The sequence below is a fragment of the Cupressus sempervirens genome, chromosome 9, assembly GCF_028749045.1.
Source record: "Cupressus sempervirens isolate cs-2001-9-10 chromosome 9, ASM2874904v1, whole genome shotgun sequence".
NCBI classification, from domain to species: Eukaryota; Viridiplantae; Streptophyta; class Pinopsida; order Cupressales; family Cupressaceae; genus Cupressus; species Cupressus sempervirens.
Genome location: NC_143126.1, coordinates 243,150,577 through 243,165,309, shown reverse-complemented (window position 1 = coordinate 243,165,309; position 14,733 = coordinate 243,150,577).

The following is a 14,733-nucleotide window of genomic DNA, read 5'->3' as shown; positions in this document are numbered from 1 at the left end:
ATGTTAGAATCACATACCCAACTACAACATTCTCCAACTACAATCTATAGATGTTTTTATAATAATCATAAATTTTGTAAATAACTATACAAAGTTGTCATTGTTGATGATTTGAACATTCAAATTTTCAACCTTTGGCTTCCATTATTTTCTTCCAGGAGATTTCTTCACTTTTATCTCAATTTTTTCAAATGGTTTGTCCTTTGTTTCCTATGATTCCTCTTCATCTCACTCACTTGATTCAACTATTTGAAGTGTCTTTCTTCATTTTACCAATCCACTAGGCATTTTTTTGGTTCTCTTCTTGGATTGTGACTTAGTTGTTTCTAGTTTCAGGGTAAAAGTAGAAAGCTGTGTCACCTTTCAAGCTGACTTATTAGAATGACTAAATTTGAATATTTCTATCTAAATTTGTTTTTCTCAAACATATGATCTTGATAAAATTATTCTAGCTAAGTTATATATGGTCACAGACTTTTCCAATTGGAAATGTCTATTAAATACATGTTTTATACTAGTTAGTATCTAATTACTAAAAATATATAATTATTTCAGAAAACTAACATTTCAATAAATCTTACTATCTATTATGATGTTTTTTTAATAACATATAAACACCATTTTATAGAGCTCAAACTCAAGAATATTCTCATATAGAGTTCATAGTGTTTTAATTAGATATAGTATATTGTAATTAAAAAATTGCCCAAGTACATATTTTAACACTCGAGAAGATGTCAATTTTGAGAAAGAAAAAAATATTTTAAAATATTTTAAAAATTAAAAATTATATGAAATTCTAGAGGAGAGAGTCCTCTTCCAGAATATATAATTTTTCTTTTGGTTGGAATATATTTATTTCAAAAAATGTGGTGGGAGATGAAAACTATCAATTTGAATAAGTTAAAATTTGAATCGTTATAAAAGATAAAATATAGGTCTAAAGCCTATTTTTATTTTTTATTGTTCTAGCTACATATATTATCGATAACATAATCTAAGATCAAAGGGAAATAAGTTTATTTCTATATAGTTTTGTGGTGGGAACTAGACTCCTAATTTCCAGCATTTTTCAACAACTAAAATTTATCTTTAAAAAATAGGAAAATATATAATTTCTTATTCCAAATAATTATTAAAAATTATAATCCTAAAATTAATCCATTTCAACACATTTTATTAGTTTACTTCATATTGAAATTCTAAATAATAATACCAGTTTTATGTCATTGAATGTGAACAACTACACTTTTGTTAGCCTTTTCCTTTGTAAAAGGGTGACACAGGTTTGTGCTTTTACCCTTAACCTATGTTAGTCTTTTAGATGTCCTAGTGCTAGGAGGGGTTATGTTTTAGACTCTTGTTATACTTACTTCCTATTCACCTTTCTCTTTTTGCACTAGCTATACAATAGTAGGTTGCACCTAGGAAACTATGATATAGGGTATTGCTAATGTTGTTGCTTGAGGTTCTACAAAAATTACACCTTCTAATGGTACTTCTAATGCAAGTGGTGGCACATGCATGACTCCTTCGTAACAACTTTACTTCATTCATGCAACTTTTTTTGTTACTGATGCTGCTTCTTTTGGGTTCATTTGTGTGTTCTCCATGATCCTCCTCATGGTGGCCTCTACCCTCTTATTTGTAGATTTCTCAAGTTGAGCTTGAGTAGTTACTTGTGTTAGAAACTTACCTGGAATAATTGTTGCTTTTTCATTGATGTCAAATCTATTGATGAGACATGTTTCTATCTAATCTAAATGTCATATCTATTTGATTGATGAGTAAGGATTTGAGAGATTTCTTATAAAAATAGTACCAAAGAGGAAACATTGAGTTATGAAAAGAAAGCTACAATGGACATTTAATTAGTTAGAATTTGATAAGACAAACTGATTATTTGTATGAGGAATGCAGAGCTCAAATGAGCAAAAGAGTAAAAGATTAAGGCATGTGGGGTGATGCTAGTGTTAACCAAGTTCTAGTGCAAGTTGAGAAAATCTATTATGGACCGAGCATCATTATTGACCGAGTAAGATAGTTGATGTCAAGCTAGAAGTTCTATAGAAACCGTGTGATTAAGTGATGACTGAGTGTCATAACTTAATGATTGCTAAGTGACAGTATTTTGAACAAATATGAGAAATTGTAATTTCCACATGGCTTAGTTGATTTCTTGGGATATGTAAATTGTGTTGAAGATAAGATTGATGAGTTGGATTATTAAATTCAAGGAGAGGATTAGGTATAGACTGAATGGATAGATTCCAGAGAAGTTTCTAGAGGATGATCAAGAAGGTGGACAGGTTCACTAAACATGTAGAACTAGATCCTAAACCCTAAAATCTATGGTGACTATGGAAAATGGAAAAGAAACAATTACCTATTTAAGGAAGCATATAGTTGAAGGAAAAATGTAAGTTTTGGAGTGAACCAAGAGAAAGGAATTTCTTATGCAAATCCTATTGAAGTTGATAAGTAAATTTGAGGAGAAGGCTTAAGTTTCTTAAAAGGAGAAGATTGACTGCTTGAAGGGTTTCCAAGCGAATCAAGGACAAAGATGGCAATGGGGAAATTATTAGTGAATCAACACATGAACCAAAAAATGATCTGAAACTACAAAAGTGATTTGTAATCATAAAATATATATTATATCATATAATATCATATGATATTATATTATATGACATAGGATATAATTATTAATTACTATAAGATATAGTATAAAGTTACCCATTAGAACAAATATAATATGTCCCTAGGGGTCCTAGGACCCCTAGGCAAATATGTTATCATTGAATGGGTTTGAAGGGGTTCAAGAAGATATCAACTTCCATTTCTGATGTGTGTGTGTGTGTGTGTGTGTGTGTGTGTGTGTGTGTGTGTGTGTGTGTGTGTGTGTGTGTGTGTGTGTGTGTGTGTGTGTAATTGAAAATGTACAACACTCTTCATGACTATGTAGCACTTTAGACTTGCTAACTAAGTTAAACCTTAATTTGGTGTACAAACCTACAATTGGATAGTTGTTTGTTATCAATGAAGTATCATAGGTTTTGGTTATATATAGTTTTTTAATTTGATGATAGGTGAAGTTGGTTATACTAAAGCATCACATGATTTGATATAATTTTATGCTTTTATAATCAGAGTTTCATCGTCTTTTCTTTCAATATTTATAGACTAGTATACTTGTATTGTTCTTCAACTTGTAATTATATCAATTTTCTTCTATCAATGGTTCTTATATTTTAGAAATCAATTTATATTCTTAGTTGTGAGTTTTAGAAGTTTTTATAAATGTAATATTCATGATAGGTCGTATAGTAGGTGCATTGTTGTTTAGACAAACCTAGTAGGAGACCACTTCTAGTATTTTTTATAAGAGGAATTCAAGCATCTATTCTAGCACTATCAGATAGTAATTCTAGTTAATAGGATGCTGCATAAGATCTTCTTTATAGTTTCTTCGGTGGAGGCTATCTCTGGTTGTTTTATTGGTATAGATTGCATCATTTTCACTAGGAATTGGTTGAACTCTATGGGGTTATAATACCTAAGATATTTCCTATAAATATGAAGGGATTACTAGCAGCTTGGTGTCCTTTTTTGCAGAGTATAGTGATTGAATTGTTACTCACTTTTAATTCTCTTTTAACTTGGAGTGCAGTAAGGCTAGATTCATCCATTCCTTTGTGTCATCATCATTAAATTAAGGTTTAACCCAACTATCTATATGAAAATACAATTTTTTCCTTGTGCATGCTTGAAAGACATTTTTACCAAATACAAATTTATTTTATTTTATGGAAGAATAAAAGTTGGCCAATTACCTGAGATATTTCCTATAAATAAGAAGGGATTACTAGCATCTTGGTGTCTTTTTTTGCATAGTACAGTGATTGAATCTTGAGTCACTTTTAATTCTCTCTTAACTCGGAGTGTAGTAGGGCTAGATTCATCCATTCCTTTGTGTCATCATCATTAAATTAAGATTTAACCCAACTATCTATATGGAAATACAATTGTTTCCTTGTGTATGCTTGAAAGATAGTTTTACCAAATACAAATTTTTTTCATTTTATGGAAACATAAAAGTTGGGCAATTTGTTAAAGAATTGTGAAATCAGGAAATTTGTTTTAGTAAAATGGGAAGCTAATTACACTGAATTTCATCTCATGTGCCTATTAAAGATTCTATTTAGCAACATATCACTGAAGAAGTTCAATAACTAAACAACAATAGTAACTGTAATTTTAATCATTTTCCCCTATTACATGGTTGCTAGAAACAAATGTATTTTCAAAGATAGTTTGGTAAATCAAATATTGAGAGGTTATGCCATAATCAAATCATGCATGTTAAGAGTGCTTATTCTAGATTAGTGAGGTTGTAGATAACATATTACAATTTGGAAAAAGAAAGTCATTAATAGCACAAAATAGAAATAAAAAACATAAATGTTGTAAGAAATCAAAGCATGATTTACACATCAAAACACAAATACAATGACTAAAATTACTGATGTAGAACCGTCTACTAGATACACACATTGATATTTTATACACAATTTTTCATACTAATAAATACAATAATTTGTATTCTCGTACATTCTAGAATCATCTTTGAGTAGATCTTAATACAAGTTGACCAATTATAAAAAGCCTAAATCTAATACTAGCTCAATCAAGACCAAATGATTGATAATTTCTAACAATCAACATCAACTAGTACTATCATTTACATCATTTGTATTCTCCTATTTGAAAATGTTTCTATTTTATGACATTGAATGAATAAACTATTGGTTAATTATTTTATAGTTTCTCCTAGGAGTTGAACCTGGTGCTCAACTATGGAGGACCCAAGATCTTTTTACTCTTTGATTTATTTTTGTTTTGCATCCTTGTATGTAAAAATATTTAGAGGACACCCCGTGAAAGGTCTTTATATAACACTAAAAATATTACACACACACACACATACACAAGCATGCAACACTACACTATCTCTTCCCCATTTCATAAAAGTGAAGTCCTCAATTGGTTTAGTGGAAAATCCATGCAAGGAAATATTTGAAACGTGACATTAAGGATTATAGTATGAATATTCATTGATCTAAAGTTTTATCTCTAGGTTATTCTAATAAGAGAAAATTTATCAAACATTATAAGACCATTGTTGCACATCAAGTTTTAAAGTGGATATTAATATTATAGTGTTGAAATATATTTATCAAAAGATGGACATAGCATATGATGTGGTAAGGTGTCCAAGAGAATGAGAGCGTCTTAGTGTAGGTATTAACATCTTGCAATACACAATATCATAATATGTTTAGTTGCCCGATAAATTTTTTGTATTGCATCTCCTAACAGTATTGGGATGCTAGCAATCATAGGCATTGACAAAATAGTCTAAAATAAAACTCATAAAACTAGTACTTGACACTAAAACATGTTAGGTGAAAGATCCAATACCATTGATTTAACTTCTAAAGCCAAAAAAAAAGGTTTCAATTTGGTACAATAGTGATGGATATCGATCTTCCTTAATAAAAAATCCATACTTGAGAAAAATGTTTGTTTTGGGGATTACATATAAATAGTAAATACTTACAGTTATTGGTATTTATGCATAGTATAATGTTGTAGATTGATATAGTAGACTGAATATTTTTTTTCTATGAAGACTATATTGTGAATACTAGTTGTACTTCCAAGACATGCCACTCTGTGCATACATGTTGTATTTGTACTATAGTTTGCTATAGTTCATAGGACTCTATACTATAGTATTTGCTTACAAATACCTTAAAGTATTTCACATTGGGTGAGTATCCATACCATAGTTCAAAAGGTGTTGAGTGAGTACCTTTATTGAATTGTACATGGTTCAAGGTATAGATAGCTATACTTATAGCTTCTCTCCAGTATTTCAAAGCATCATTCTTTTCCATCATGAATATTCTGGTACAGTCAATTATAGACCTATTTCTCCTTTCAGCAATTCCATTTTGTGGAGTTGTTCTAGGTGTAAATGTCTATCTTTTGATTCCTCTATCATTACAAAACATCTCAAACTCATGTGATGTGAATTCTTCTCCTCTATTTGATCTCAAGCACTTCAGACTCTTACTTATTTCTTTCTCAACTCTTGCTAAGTACCACTTAAACATTTGGAAAGCATCAGATTTCTATTTCAAAAACATAATTGTCATCATCCTAGACTAATCATCAACATACAACATAATGTACTTATCTCCTTTGTAGCTTTTCACATCTATTGGTCCACACAAGTTAGTATGAAAAATCTCTAGTATTGCTTTAGAGGTATAATTTTTACTCTTAAAACTTGACTTTGTCATTTTGCCCAGTTCACATTGTTTGCACATTATATTATCAGGTTTCTTCAATTTAGGCAAACCTCTAACTTTCTTCATGTTATTGATACTAACCAAATTATCAAAGTTAACATGACATAACCTCTTGTGTCATAGCCATACATCATCAAATTTAACAAGACAAGTAGCATCCTCTATATCAAGGTAGAATAGATTACTTCTAGTATGATCACCCTTTCCAATCATTTTACCATTAGTATCAAATATCCTAGCAGTCTTATTCATAAATTCAACCTTACATCTTGAGTTGTTTAGTTGTGACACATTTAAGAGATTATAGTTCAGGCCTTCAACATAGTAAGCATTGTCACACAAAATCTTATTTGTGAGTTTGATGAAACCTTTTCCTTTTATCAAACATGGTGCATCATTACCAAATCTCACACTATTTCCTTCATAAAAATTTAGAGTAATGAACTTACTTTTGTCTCCAGTCATGTGATGTGAACACCCATTGTCAATGATCCATCTATCATTCTTGTTCACACATGTCACAAGTGTAGTTGCCTCATCTTCATCAGATTCATCCTTCATTGCAACATATACTACTTCATCATCATGATCATCAAATTCATCCATAGTATCCTCTTTAGCAATGTAGCATGACTTCTTTCTTTTTTCTCTATAGTCCTTGTTGTTATCATCTATTCCGCTCTTGTATTTGTCACCACCTTTATAGTTCTTCTTCTGTGGACATCTAGCAGCAATATGACCAACCTCATCACAATTAAAACAAATGATAGGTAACTTACCTTTGAACTTCCCTTTACCTTTGTGAAATCTTCTTGACAAAAATGGTTCAAGATGATCAACATCTTCCTCATTAGTGTTAGTGTCACTAGACACACATTTTACCTTTCTCCTCTTCTTTTTCTTGTAGGGCTCTTCAGAATCCTTCAACAACAATTTAGCTTTGAAAGAAGATTCAAGATTCTCAAGTTTGTAATTATCAAAATTAGATAGCTCAAAAGCAATGAGCCTACCTACCAAACATTCAAGGGTTAGATTGTTCCCTAGTATACATCTTAGCTCTTGAAAAGTAGAAACTCTAATAGCATAGAAAAGAAGTAGTGTCCTCAAGACATTACTTAACATAGTATCATCATCTATCTGACTAGTAGCTCCTTTTATTGCACTTACTACTTCTTTTATCCTAGCAACATATTGAGCAATATTCTCACTTACTTCTATTTTCATGTCATCGAACTTACCTCTAAGACTTTCACATTTGGCTCTTTGAACATTCTTGTCTCCTCCATAGATAGTGGTTGGGGCATCCCACATTTTCTTTGTAGTGTCACAACCTTTGATGTCATCAAATTCAGCATAACTTAGGGAAGAGGCAATCTCCAACATTGCTTAGTTGTGTTCTTTCTTCTTCTTCAGATCTTTAGCAAGATGAACGTGTTTAGTAGTAACGGTAGATTGTGTATGATCTCCAATTCCTCCAAGGTGTAGCTTCATCAACCTTTTACATGTAATAAAGTTATCTCTATTACGGTTGTTCACTTCTCTTTTAGACATCTTGATCTTTGTGCTTCTAGTACCTTCAAACTAGTCCTCTTAAGAAATCAACGCTCTGATACCAATTGTTGGAATACTTTAGAATAATTGAGGAGGAGGTGAATCAATTATCCAAGGTCTAGATGTATAAATAAAACTTTTCACAGCTTAGTGAACTCATAAAAAATTTTCCACTATAAGATTATGCAATAACTTAAAACTTGCATCTTACTGTTAAATCAATTTGCAGAAATGTAATGCATGAAATATAATAGATTCATCAACACAAATAACATAATGATTTACATGAAAACTCAATTTGGAAAAAACCACCAGTAACATGGTAACTCTTTTTCACTCTTCTGAAGTGATGCTGTGTGAAAGGCTAACCCTATTAAAGGTTATGATACACACTATTAAATGTGACCTAGTTAAAGGATTTCAATCACCCTATTAAAAGTGAGCCTTGTTAGAGAACTTAAGGCCATTCACTTGGAATGCCACCTGGTTAAAGGATTTACAAATTATTGTTAGGTCAACCTTAATCTAAAGGATTATACCTAAACTAATTATAATTGGTAGAGAGTAACAGTAAGGCTTGATCTAATTCAAACTTATAACTATACTTACAAATTTCAGATCTCAGTGTCAGTCCTCCATTCTACTTGGCTTACACTCATTGCAGCTTTGATAGCTTGTTCACCCTTCAAGCATTCATCTCCTTAAGCCTTCTTGCTTGACATGCCATTGTAGACTCTTCTCCTAGGTCACTTGATGAAGGAAAACCCTTATGTCTCCTTCTCCCTTAGGTTCTCACATATGTCAACCTTTGCTTCATCACCAACCATCCTATTTATAGGAAATTAAGATCTTTTTCTTCTCATTCCCCATTGTCCATTTTAGAGTTAGGTAGGATATAATGTATCTACCCCATATTCCATATCTCTTCTAGAAAGTTCTCCTTTGATCCTCTTTAGATTTTCCTAAAAATTGTTTACATAGAATTTGGTGCCACCAGCACATCATCCTTATCTTCCACCTAGTTCACAAAATCCAAAAAAAAAACTTGTTGGCTTAGATTCATCGAATCTATGATCTTTAAAATAATGCAATAGCTCGACACTATCTTATTTCTGATGTTCATCACATATTGGGTTACTCAACATCCTCTATGAAATCACTTAGCATCAACTAAAGTTTACTAGTGCTTGGCACCAACTAAACTTTACTTGGCATCAACTAACATGCTTGGTATCCACTAGAATTTGCATTTAGTTGGCTCTAATTGATTTTTTGCTTGGCTTACACTGACTTTTCTCGACACATACTATCCACTCGGTCAAGCTTAGAAAATAAATTCAGTATTACCTGTTCTTCTATTCTTTCTTAGTGTAGCCAATATTTTTAATCTTAAGTAGATAATCAATGCATCATGTTACCATTGTCTTAACTGATTCTTGTACTTCATTACATAAGCATAACTCAACCTTTCCTCTAAGTGATGTTGTTACCTCTTATTGATCAAATCCTCTTCATCAATCAACTAAGTGATCATACTTGAATCTTATAATAAATTGTCTTACTAGCAAACAATAAGTTTAGAAGGTTTGACATCAGTGACAAAATAATGATTAAAACATGCATATCAATCTCTCTCTCTTTGTCAATGTTACTTAATCAATTTCAACAATCCATAGTCCACACATTCCTCAATCATGGAATTTCCTAAGACTAAATTTCTTAGAGGCATTTAATCAAAAAGTTCTTGAGAAAATCCTTTAATAGGCATTCACCAAACTGTAGTAGCACACACAATTGGGTTTTTGAGTTTGGTCTAACCAGATTTAGAAAGTGCAAAGTAGAAATACAATAGTACTCAGTACAGCTAGACCTAGGTTTTTAAAATAGTTTAATTTCATTGTTAATGAGTAAATCTATAATCCTACAAGCTTATGTCTGGGAAATCATCTAGTCTCATTTTTGTTTTATATAGAAGTAAATTTTGCAGTGGATTTTGAGTTATTTTAATTAATATATTTAGGTTGAAACCTCATGCTAAGGAAAATGAAAGACAATTGTATTATTAGTCTAGGGTTGGAATCTCATCAAGTCACACTTTATGCATTTGCATGTAGTTCTAAACCCTACCCCTAATCATATATTCAATGAAAATCAATTGTAGAACTGATCAAGAGTTTGATTCTTCATTTGTGTATTGGTAGATACACAAGAGATGCATTTTGGAACCAAATAGATGTTTCAACAACAAAAATGTGTACATTTGTTTTGTTGTATTTGAGTCTATTGAGCATTGCAAAAGTTAATCCATATACATCGAAGCCTTGTTACATACTAATTATATAAAAAACATGCACAATAGATAAGAGAGAAGGAGAATCTATTTCAAAGGCATCTGGCTTCAATTCTAGCATAATTTTGATAGAGATGGCTTGAGAAAATTCTTAGTGACACTAAAAATAGCTAATCTCAACAAATTGTTGATAAATGCCTCTGTGCAAGAACTCATAAGCCACATTTCAAACCTCCAGCAAAACAACTTTTTTCTAATCATTGGTTTGCTTCAGCAAAATATTCCTTGTGAGCACATATACAAGTGCTCCGCTTACTCACATACTATATATTTCTATACCCAATGAATCTAAAATTGATTTGATTTGAATTGTTCAACATATTTCAATTAACCTTTAGAAATTTGTAAGCTAATGTATTGAGGTTGATGCCTTTTTTTCCCTTTCTACCGAAAAAAAGAAAGTTGATTTGAATTGTTGGAGTTAATGTTCCAATGGTAGTCAATAATAATTTTTGCACATGTGACAAGCCTTGTTAAGTTTCTAACAACACAAGTTTAGTTTAGGATTGATTCAAAGTGTTCTAGTTTGAATCAAGTTCTTATTGTAGATGTGTTTGAGTTAGGTGTCTATAAGTTTCAGTTAGCTGTCAAGTTTGTGTGTGTTGTCAATCTAATTAATAGTCATTTAGGAATGTTGTTGAGTCAAGCTATTGTATAAATTGGCATCTATTTCTCAATATAAAAATAAGTTGAAAGTTCTTTCTTCTCTTCTTTTTTATTATTGTTCTATTTTTCCAATATGGTATCAGAGCCATCTCCATTTCAAAAGAAGTTGTTGATGTGAGAATGTAAGTCTCATGCTACTACAAATTTTTTTGTTGTGCAACATTGGAAGGTATTTTCATATTTTACTTTAGAAATTCTAAAAATGGATATTCTTGTAGAAAAATATAATGGTCAAAATTTTCATGCATGGAAAGTGAAAATTTAAATGCAACTGATGAATAAAAGTTTGTGGGGCATAGTTAATGAATCTAAAATAGTACCTACATATGCTAAAAGGAAGATTGATTGGGAAAGAAGAGATGAGAAAGCTAATTCTATTATTGGTCTTGCTCTTTCAGATTTAGAAGTACATCATATTGATTTAGAGAAATCATCTAAACAAATTTGGGATGGACTAACTATGCTGTTTTGAGAAAAAAAAACAAATGAAAAGTTTTCTTTAAAGTTGCAGCTATTTAGTTTTAAAATGTCCAATGAAATTACTATATCTAACCACATTAGTAATTTGAGATATCTAATCAAACAACTTGTTGAAGTTGGCGTTGTAATTGATAAAGATGAGGCTAAAGCTATCTTACAAAATAGTTTGGCTTCAAAATATAATAATTTTTATTTTACTCTTAGTCAAATGTCTTCATAGACTTTAGAATATGTGATTTCAACACTCTTGGTTGAAGAAAAGAGAACAATTATAGCAGATTCAAGCGAAAATACTCAACTCATTCATGCATTATATTGAAAGAACAATATGGGAAAGAGAATGTATGGTAAGAATGAAATTGAATGTTTCTATTATAAAAAGGTAGGACATATTGCAATGAATTGTAAAATTCATGCAAATGACCTTCTCAAAGGTAAAATTAAAGAATCAACAAATATAGAACTTGTTCATGCTGAATCACCCAATGTTATTAGTGATGATGATAGCATTAAAAATGCAGATCTTATTTTATTTTGAAGAAGCCTATGCTCTGAAAATAGGAAAGAATGTAGTAAAGGTTAGATAGATGCTTAAATAGTTTGGGAAGATCTAAAAGTCTAAAAGCTTGGCATCATTTATGAGATATTTCATGTGGAGATGAGGTGTCCAATGGTGTTTCAAAGCTAGATTATAGCTGCATAACTATGAAGAGTGAGCCTTGTTAAAGAATTTCAATCACCCTATTAGGAGTGAGCCTTGTTAGAGAACTTTAGAACATTCACTTGGAAGATCACCTAGTTAAAGGATTTACAAATGACTATTAGGTCAACCTTAATCAAAAGGATTTACCCTAGACTAATACAATATTAGAAAGTAACAATAAGGCTTCATTTGATAACAAATTACAACTCCATTTGCACATTAAAAATCTCTATTTTAGTCCTCCATTTTTCTTGGCTTTCACACACTTAAGCTTTGATATCTTATTCACCCTTCAAGAATTCATACCCTTAAGCCTTCTTGCTTAACTCACAAATGCAGACTCTTCACTTAGGTAACTGTTGGGCATTTGTTTTGCACGAGGTTAATGGTAAGAATCCATAGTGTAATTCCTCTCTTGAAAAGTAAATCTTTTTAAGGATCCACTCCAAGGTTCAATGTTTGTCTTGCGACTTACCAAAATTCGCTCAGTAGAAGATAAATGTGAATGTTCATGAGGAGGCCTTTGCTAGTTCCAAAAAACTCTTTTGTCTTGGAATCGAAGTTAAATCTATTTGCTGTCTCAAAATATCTCACCAAAAGAACAACATTTTTGTATTTTCTTTTTTTTCAATGAATGCAATTCTAACAATGCAACTACTATGAGGTCCTATTCTAACAGGGGGGTTAGCAAAGAAAATAATGAAACTGAAAGAAAATAACATGAAATCAAATAACTTGAAATTGAAATTCCTAAATGGACATAAGCTACAGAACATAACATGCTGCGAATTAAACCTTTGAAGAAATCGGTAGGAAACCAATGAAAATAGGAGCAGCGCTTCCTAGAATCCATGGATGCAATCATCGGTGAGAATTTTTAACAAATCGAATGATGTTTCACTCTTCATCAAATTGCAAGGCCACGAAAACTGCGCTTATGCGAGACAAAAAGTTATGTAGACACAATCGGGTGATCTCTTCTCAAGCTTGTTATGTCAATGGAATTCATATATCTGTAGCAAACACCAGAACTAAAAGATCGCACAACTAGAAACAACACAATAAACCTTTGGCTCAATCACAATCTCATGAATGAAATTCACAAAAAAATGACACATTCAAGCAAGAATAACTACACTCCAAATGCTAGCACCAAAAGCATACCTTTATTGCATAATAATGACAACCCTTGTTACATTTTACAATGGGGTATTTATAAGAAATAATGTCCTTAATTTGTGTTGAGAGTGAGAGATATCTTGATGCAATAAAATGCTTTTAAAACATTAAAAAAAACTAAATATATACAAACTGGCAATCTAACCGGTGCTTAGAGGGACTCCATCCATATTTTATTCAGTAATTGGATGCATGAGCCCTTCACATCTTGAAAATAATGAAAGCATGAGAGAGAAAGTAGGAGGAAGCCATCAGTCGAAGTAGAAGTGCATGGAGATACAAAAAATAGAAGCCGACCCTTCACTTGAAGTGTGTCTAAGTTAACTTGCCATCAAAATGCGTTTCCAATGCATGAAAAGTGCTATTTTTGGAACTGGTAGTCAACTGTCGGTGCACCTCTGAATTGCAGAGCTGCGGACCTATGGAGCTACAGACTTGCAAAGCTATGGAGCTACAGACCTCGACTAGGTCAAAATCTCAAAATTTTACTAAGTGTCAAAATTAAAATTCTAGCATCTGGGTTTTGCTCATCTCTATGCTAAAGATATGTTAGGATGTTTGCCCTTGAATTTTTCTATAATCTCAGTAATCTTAGCAGCATTGGGAAGATCCAAAGCCTCATACTTATCTTTGACCTTCTGTCTGTAGTTGTCCACCTCAATTTGAGTTTCTGCAAAATCTTTGAGTTTGGTATCCAACTCTAACAATGCTTCTTCTGTCTGAAGGCTTGTTTGATGTCTTCATCACTAGATGCTTCCTCTAAATTCTTTCTAAAATTTTTCACAACTACCTCAACTGGTAAATGCTTCTCTCATTCTTCATCTTCAAAAATATCCAAGTATGCATCACTGTACAACTTTTCTGCTTCCAAAATTCACTCTCGGGCTTGGTCTTTGAGCCTATGTAACTCATCATGCAATGTTCCCATCACTTTATTTCCCTCTGTAATCTTTTATATCCAATCATCTATCATGTTTAGCTCTTCTCTAGTATATACATCAATCAAAATGTGGTACCTTTGTCCTTTAATCGCCTATAGAGTTTGCAAATCCTTGCTCTAAATCCGTACCTCATCCATAATACTAAAGTCCTACCTCAAAATTGCCACGATCTTATCAACATTCTCTTGTGTAGCATGTAATAACTTCAAACTTCCTATAATTATAGTGACACCCCTATCCTCAAGGTTGTCTCGCCAATCTTGACAAGCTCTCAAAAATGGACTGAGCTGTACACCTTCCCCTTCTTTAAGAATGGTAGTCAAAGTCTCCTTAGGGCATTCAGAATTAAGAGGACCAATAACTTTAGCTAAATATCCTTTCAAGATCTCAACTTGCCTTCGAAGTGCTTTGATTTCAATCTCATCATGTTCCATATGGTTAAGAATCTCTTTGACTCCCATAGTCATCATCTATCGAGAAGTATCC